This window comes from Garra rufa, chromosome 4, assembly GCF_049309525.1.
Source record: "Garra rufa chromosome 4, GarRuf1.0, whole genome shotgun sequence".
Taxonomy (NCBI): Eukaryota; Metazoa; Chordata; class Actinopteri; order Cypriniformes; family Cyprinidae; genus Garra; species Garra rufa.
Genome location: NC_133364.1, coordinates 30,521,269 through 30,528,277, shown reverse-complemented (window position 1 = coordinate 30,528,277; position 7,009 = coordinate 30,521,269).

Below are 7,009 nucleotides of genomic sequence, written 5' to 3'. Positions count from 1 at the left end.
CATATTGTACTTCTCTGTACACAGCAAATCTCTGGTGGAATTACAAAAAAGCCAGCCTTCAGAGACTACAAGTGGCTTATAATGATGCACTAAGACTTTTGTTAAAAAAGCCGAGATGGACTAGTGCCAGTGACTTGTTTGTGTCTGCTCGAGTTAACACATTGACGGCTGTTTTGAGGAACATAATCGTCTCGGGTTACGTATGTAACCTTAGTTCCCTGAGGACAGGGAACGAGACGCTGCGTCCTGGTTCAGGACACTATGGGAACTGCCTTCAGCATGACCGGTTCTGAAACAAGGAATAGAACAACGACAGTGAACTTGACACTGTCCGGCGCCAGCCTATGACATCATCAACAGGCGCCTGCTAGTATAAAAGCAGGTGCCTGAGAGCACAACACCATCTTTTTGTCGGACGGAGGTCTGTGCAGGGCCCGAGGCATGGCCCTGAGACGCAGCGTCTCGTTCCCTGTCCTCAGGGAACTAAGGTTACATACGTAACCCGAGACGTTCCCTTCCGGAGGGAACTCTACGCTGCGTCCTGGTTCAGGACACTATGGGAACGCTTATACCAACGCCGCCATGCCGAGGGATAGGTGATCAAACTGACTGAATGAGGAGTCAAGAAGGAAATCACCCCTGCATCAGCGAGAGTTGCTGGGGCCCAGTGACCTGCCACGGCTAGCCCGGCTACCTGTGCACACAACTCTCAAGCGTGGAGGCCTAGAGGAAGCCTACTACACTTAGCTCCCTAAGTGAAGGAGCTCATAAACGCCCTGACCATAAGGGGCGGAGTTTAGGGAATGGAGGTCTCGGCAGGGCGAACGCCTGCTCTAAGGACCTGACAACATTCAGTGCTACAGGTATAGATGGGGAAGCGGAGCTTCTGGAGAATGGAGGCTTCATAAAAGACTCTCTAGAAGAGAGGAAGCCTGACAACATTCAATCCACTAGCTCTTAGGAGTGGAGGTCTCAAATAACCCTCCAGTGAGGGGAGACCTAGCTACACTCACGCTTGAAAGTACTGAAAGCGGAGCTTCTGGAGAATGGAGGCTTCATAAAAGACTCTCTGAAAGAGAGGAAACCTGACAACATTCCATCCACTAGCTCTTAGGAGTGGAGGTCTCAGATAGCCCTGCAGTGAGGGGAGACCTGGCTACACTCACGCTTAAAAGTACTGGAAGCGGAGCCTCTGGAGAATGGAGGCTTCATAAAAGACTCTCTGAAAAGAGAGGAAACCTGACAACATTCCATCCACTAGCTCTTTAGGAGTGGAGGTCTCAAAATAACCCTCCAGTGAGGGGAGACCTGGCTACACTCACGCTTGAAAGTACTGAAAGCGGAGCTTCTGGAGAATGGAGGCTTCATAAAAGACTCTCTGAAAAGAGAGGAAACCTGACAACATTCCATCCACTAGCTCTTAGGAGTGGAGGTCTCAAATAACCCTGCCGTGAGGGGAGACCTGGCTACACTCACGCCTAGAAGTACTGGAGGCGGAGCCTCTGGAGAACGGAGGCTTCACAGAAGACTCTCTAAAAAGAGAGGAAACCTGACAACGTTCAGTCCACCAGCTCTTAGGAGTGGAGGTCTCACTAGCCCTTCAGTGAGGGGAGACCTGGCTACACTCACGCCCGGAGGAAAAAGCCTATACTCGACACTGGGGGTATTCAGTGAGGCTGCATAGCCTATGCAACCCGAACTACCCGAGTGGAGCTTCTGCTCAGAGGGAATCTACAGAGTGGAGGTCTCATGACCTAACTACACTTGACACTGACGACGGCCTGTGAGGCTGAATAGCCTGTGCAGCAGGCCTGTCTAAGTGGAGATTTCCCGAGGAGTGGAGGCTTCGCCGAAAGGAAGCCTGGCAACACTCTGTGAGTGAGGCTGGCAATGTTCTGCGAGCAGCAGAAGGACTCTAAGAGTGGAGGTCCCAAGACCTACTACACTTCAACACTGCAGGCGTTCATCGAAGCTGAACAGCCTAAACGACAGTACTGCCTGAGTGGAGTCTGGAGAGTGGAGGCTTTCTAAAGAGGGAGCCTAACACACCTCCGTGCTTAGCAAGGAAGAACTCTGAGAGTGGAGGTCTCATGACCTAGCTACACTCTAGCCTTGAAGGTCATCCGTGAGGCTGACTAGCCTGTGCGACAGAAATACCTTCATTTTGGAGCTCTTCTGGAGAGTGAGGCCTGAGGAGGCCCGACACTCAATCCTGCTAGCAGCGCTATCTGGATTGGAGCTGGAAAACTAAAAGGTTTTTGAGAAAAACCAGCTCAGAGAGTGGACACGGAGGAACCCTGCGTGGTCCATGGGAGAAAGGAACCTGCCTTTACGGGAGGGACCTTACCATGAGTATGGATTTTAGTGAAGTGCTTGAATAGTGCACTTACCACTCACGTGGATTTCAGAGAATGCTTAAAGACTTGCGTGAGCAAACACCACAAATGTGGTTTTGAGTAGGTGTCCTAAGCATAGCGAGGATCACCAGATTTGCAGTCTCTAGGCGATAGCGGAGCCTGAAAGCGGAGCTTCTGGAGAGGGGAGGCTTCAGCAGAAAGACTCTCTAAGCGAGAGGAGGCCTACGACGCTCTCCCTAGGAAACTCTTCAGAGTGGAGGCCTCAGGTAAAGCGCTCTAGGCGAGGGGAGGCCTGACTACACTCGACGCTCAAGAAAAGGCAGATACTCACAGTCAGAGCCAATAATGAAAAATCTCATTTATCATCTAGCTCTGTGTAGTGGAGGCTCCGAGACTACATCTCCAAGGAGAGAAGCCTACAACACTAGTTTTTGGTGAGTGGAAGACTGCACTCCCCCAAAAAATAGTCAGCGAGGCACTCATGGGCCTGCCAGCTGCTATAACTGTGAGAGTGAAGGTCTCAGTACTGTTGGCTGTGACAGAGGGAGACCTATTACACTGTGCTATCACTTAGACACCTGTATTAACCCGGGTGATAGCAGAACCCGGAAGCGGAGCTTTCAGTGAGGGAGGCTTTAATGGTTTACAAGCTCTCGAACATAACAAGCCTGACGCCGCTCAACTGAGGAAGCTCTATCGAGTGGAGGCCTTGGAATACACGCCCTCTCATGGAAGGGAGGCCTACTTCCTTTTACACTCAACGCTTGTAGTGACAGGTCCACGGAAAGAGTTCACAAGCTGCCTTAACCTTGTGTTCTCCCGGCCTGTATTTCTGGAAAGTGGAGGCTTAACAGAAACACCTCACATAGAGGAAGCCTAACAACACTCGACCCAGTAAAAAGCTCTTCATGAATTGAGGTCTAAAAATGACCTGCCACATTCAGCGCTAAGAAGTATTATTTTTGTATGTCTCTCTTTACAGAGGACTTCACAGAGAGGAGGCCTCCTAGGCCTGCTACACTCAATCCTACTTCAAAGCGGGGCTTTTTAAAGAGAGCGGAGGCTTCAGTAAAACACCTCTCTCTCAGAGAGGGAGCCTTGGCGACGCTCTATTCACCCTAGCACACAAACTCCTAGGAGTGGAGGTCTCACATATGTGTATATGAAAATACACAGGGAAGGTACCTGACCACACTCATGCAAAAAGAGTATTACTCCTAGCAGGGTTTGAGTGAGCGGAGGCTTCGGCAGAGCGATACTCCGCCTGAAGCAGCTTGACAACGCTCAAGAGGGTTATTCTCGTATGTATATGTATGTTGGATCATGTCTATACCAAGCTCACTCTAGCGGAGGTTTCAAAACCTGACAACGCTTAACCCACGAGGGGGTTTCTACGAGTGGAGGTCTCTACACACTGTTTTCTTTTATAAAACGATGGGAGACCTGGCTACACTCGGCACTTGGTGGCAGTAGAACTCAAGAGGAGCTCGAAACTGCAATAGTAATCACCCAAGCGGAGCTGGTAGACAAAGGAAAACATACACATACACGCTTGAATATTTTATTAAAGTGTCTTTACTGTTCACATACCGGGCCAACAGACGGAGCCTCAGTCTCATCGTTGGCCCAGCCCCGGAGTCAAGGGGAAAAGGGAGGGGCAGGTAGCCCCACACTGGCCTCGTCTCTGGCCCTTGGGCCAGGACGGGCCTGGTTTCCCCCCGGTGTTTAGGTGGAGGCGTGGACCGGCAAGGGATGCAAGCCCCCAGGGCTCGGTCCAGATCTTTCAGCAGATCAGCCTGGTGCGCCTCTGCAACACTGCCATCGTGTACAGAGGAGCACCGGCCACTGCCGCATATGTGCCTTTGGAGCCTTCAGGGTTGATGTCCCTCGCTCTGAGAGATAGTTCGCAACCGTCAGCGAGAGACATCGTCACATATCCGCGCCCATGCATTCCCTCGACATCAGCATGATTCACATGCTGATGCCTGTGAATGCGGGCTGAATATGGCCTGTCCCATTCCCTCTCGATCTCTTAAGCAGATCAGGAAGGAATGGGAGGCTCACAGGAGTTGGCTTTGTCATGGCCCGGAAGAAACCGCTCGTCTAGTCTGCCGAGAGCGGCCTCTACCCTCGCGGGCTTCCACTGCAGATACAAGCGGGCAGCCGCGCGGTCCATAACAGACATCAACTCTTCATATGCGGGGCAGGGAGGCTGCATGGGCTCAAACGAGCTCATATTTGTTCCATTTCAACCTCCTGCTCACCCTGGCTTGAAGCCAAAAGAGCACTCGCTGCAGAACCGGAGGATGTGAGAGACAACACATCATCCGCTAGCAGCGCATTCTCGTCTCCGGCTGACGTGCGCGAGCGATTAAACGCTCTCTCAAACTCGTCAGCCAGGTCCACCTGTGAGCCCCGCAATCTCAGCCGCCGAGCAGCCTCAGCTGTGGCGGGACCGGAGCAGCGTGGGGCAGATGGATGGCCCGATTCCCTCGAGAAAAGGGCCAGACGAGAACGGAGTTTCTTCAAAGTGAAACTCTCCCAATGAACGCGCTCCGCTCTTCTAGAGCCGAGCGCGCGTGCTCTTACACCTAAACACACCAAACAAAGGTCGTGTGCGTCATCAAGTGTCAGATTTCTCTGACACGGATCCGCACACTTCCTAAACAGTTTTCTTTCTCTAGGCATCGCTGTACTCACTCGTTTAGAACAGAGGACTCTGAAGACAAAAAGATGGTGTTGTGCTCTCAGGCACCTGCTTTTATACTAGCAGGCGCCTGTTGATGATGTCATAGGCTGGCGCCGGACAGTGTCAAGTTCACTGTCGTTGTTCTATTCCTTGTTTCAGAACCGGTCATGCTGAAGGCAGTTCCCATAGTGTCCTGAACCAGGACGCAGCGTAGAGTTCCCTCCGGAAGGGAAGTATAGTTTCATTTGCCGACTTAATGAGTCTGGAAATAGTGTCATCATGATACTGATTAACACTGAATATAGCGCCATACGTTATACATCTAAACTTTGGAGACACTGGTATGACTGTCTCCTGAAAGGATAGAGTAATTTTTTTGTGTGTGTGTTTTTGTGTGTTGTTTTTGTAAACAATGGACCATGAGTCTGCAATAAAGTCTATCTATCTATCTAACTTCAGGGCGTGGAACACGGCTAGGATTGCTCCACAGGCCTGGGTTGAGCGGCCACTCATGACCGCCTCCCCATCCGGTGAGGGATGCGTCCGTCGCTAGCTTGACGCGGCGACGAGGAGCTCCCGGAACCGGACCCTGAGAGAGAAACCAGGGTTTCTTCCACATGGCCAAGGCACGTAGGCAGCGCCGTGTGACCTTGATCTTGTGAAATGGGTTTCCCCTCAGGGAGAACCCCCTGGTTTGAGCCACCACTGAAGTGGTCTCATAAGCAGCAGTCCAAAAGGTATCTCGTTGGAAGCGGCTGCCATAAGACCTAACAGTACTTGGAACTGTTGACAGTAAGTGGCGGGCCTAGCTTGACCGCATTTACTGCAGTAAGGATCGACTCGATCCGAGCAGGTGACATTCGTGCCTGCATCGTGGTCGAATCCCAGATTACACCTAGATAAGTGGTTTTTTGTAGTGAAGAAAACCCACTCTTGTTGGTGTTGAGCCTCAACCCCAATTCTTTCATGAGAGCAAGAACAACACCTCGATGTTGGACCGCTAACTGTTCTGAGCTGGCCAGAATCGACCAGTCGAGTATGCGGATACCCTGGAGTCACGGAGGAGCCAGAGCAGCATCCACACACTTCGTGAAAGTTCGGGGTGAGAGAGCTAGGCCGAAAGGAAGTACTCTGTATTGGTGAGCTTTGCCCCTAAAAGCGAACCTGAGAAACTTCCTGTGTTGTGGAAGGATGGAGACGTGAAATCGAAAATGGGCCGAAGCCCTCCATCCTGGGAACAATGAGGTACTGGCTGTAGAACCCAGACTCTCTACACTGAGGCGGGACCACCTCGATGGCCTCCTCCCTCAGGAGAGTTCTACCTCCTGTTCGATTACCAGACCCTGCTCGGGGTTCACCAGAGCTGTGAAATACCCCGCTGAAAGGTGGCGGCTGGAGCCGAATTGAAATTTTTTGCAATAACCTTTCTCTACAGTGCGCAGGACCCACATAGAAATATTTGGCAGTAGTTTCCACGCTGCCAGAAATTCTATTAAGGGAACCAGCCCCTCGCGGCTGGCTTCTGGATTTATCTGAGGAACTGATTCGGTGACCTGTAACAGCGAGCTGGCAGGATACACCTGAATTAGTTGCTCTTAAGACCCCCGCGGGGGTTGCGAACTCTGTTCGCGGGAGATTGTTCCAGATCTCCAGAGGGCCGGGAAGGTGTGGTCACCGAGTTTTTCTATGGTGCACCGCAGACCTCCCAGAGAGGGGCTGCCCTCATCGGCCCTATATTTTATTAATTATTTTCCATAAAATCAGGGCCGTTTAGCCGAGGACCTCTTAGACCGAGGCACGACCCTCGGACCGGGCTCGGTCTTTGAAGCCCCCAGTCAGGGGTGTTGCCAATCCCGCCCTCTAGGTGTCACCGGAGGGAAACGGGCTGCAACGCTCCTATTATAAGCCTCTATGTGAGGAGCTGGTACACGGCTGGGGTTTTATTTCCCGTCAAAAACCCCAC